Genomic DNA, 1,637 nt, shown 5'->3' on the forward strand with positions numbered 1-1,637 from the left:
GTAGAGTTAGATCTGTTTTAGAACATTTTCTTTTGAGTTTAAACCATGTTTAATTTGAGTCACGCCTAATTGCTTTCAGGCAAACAGATGAACAATCCTAGAAAATAGATCTCAGAAGAGTACACTGAGGTTAGGACTTACAAAGAGAAGCTGCCAATTACGCCCCTCTTAGGCCTCTCTAAGGTTAAACTTAGAAAGAATCCACCATTGGGAGACCAGGATATTTTATTTGGGAATTCAGCAATAACTCAGATTTTTCATTTCTTGGGTCTTTTATGATACTTGACAAGCAGGTCTGAGGCCCACACCTGCTTGAAAAGTGTAACTAGAGGTTAGTCGATTATTTTTCAGGCGTTTCTTGTTCTTGTTTGAGGTGAACTGGGCAGTTTCGACTATGTTTCTGATCATTTCTCAGTCAGGTATCTCCAAGTGAACTTTTATAAACTGACCACTTCCATCCTCACTCCTGAAATGTCCAAATCAATGTAACAGTGTTTATTGGCAAATCCTTTTAGGAACAAGAGCAAGGGGGAATATATATATAGTGACTGTTTTGAAGGAGCATTGATAGTTGGAAAACAGGTTGGTGTTCCTCTTAGTTGTATATTGATAATAACCACTCATTCATGTTTTAGCATCCTTTTGCCCCCTACACTGTAGAGCCAGTAGTCAGCTGTAAGCATGATAATTTTGGCTGGATTAAATTGTGCCTGGTGAGATAGCAAGGGGAAGATGCCAAGAAGCTGAGAGAGAGGCTATGTTTCTCAATGTTTATTCTTTGGTCTTACTCTTCATGTTCTCAGCCTCTTAGTTGAAAGGGGATCCAGGGGACCTGTTATAACCAATTCAAAGCTTCCTTCCTGGTTATTTTCCCAGAGATTTGGTCTCAAAAAATTTCTCAAGGCATGTTTCTTTGGCATATAGTGCATTTGTTCAGGCTCCCTTAACAAAGGCAATTTACACATACACAAACACATGTGCACACACATGGACATTGAACTCTTGGTCCACTACAGGTTCCAAGATCATAAATCATATGGAGGCATGTTTACTAACAATTTATTACAATCCTTTCCTCCTCCTAGCGTTATCATGTATTAAAAAAAAATTGAGATCTGCACCACAGAGAATACAGAGCAAAAGTGAATGAAAATGTGTAGAAGTGAAGATATTAACTAACATGAAATTCCATTATCTTTTGTGGATTAGTAGACTTTTCCATTTAATCTGTACTACCTAAATATTGTGGATTATGAATCTATCATTGATTTGAGCATTTTTTATTTCTAGGCAGATGGCAAGGAACCCTGGTGCCATAGTTGATTGGTCATTAGGCCATAGCCTCAAAGTCGATGTTTCAAACCCACTAGCTGCTTCTTGGGAGAACGGTGAGGCAGTCTCCTTCCATAAAGAATCGCAGTCTACAAAATCTCACCGAGCCGTTGTATTCTGTCCTGTAGGATCACTCCGAGTTAGAATCAACTCTACTGAAGTGCGTTAGGCAGATGGCCAACAGTTATGTTCTTCTTAAAAGATAGAAATTGTTTTTGCTCTGTCTTCAAATCTTGGAATCAGTTTTCTAAACGTGAGCTCAGTTTTTGCTCGTGTGAAGGTAATCAAGTAAAGAGAGAAACACA

The sequence above is a fragment of the Echinops telfairi genome, unplaced genomic scaffold, assembly GCF_000313985.2.
Source record: "Echinops telfairi isolate 266 unplaced genomic scaffold, ASM31398v2 ScPeMD7_5592;HRSCAF=6446, whole genome shotgun sequence".
NCBI classification, from domain to species: Eukaryota; Metazoa; Chordata; class Mammalia; order Afrosoricida; family Tenrecidae; genus Echinops; species Echinops telfairi.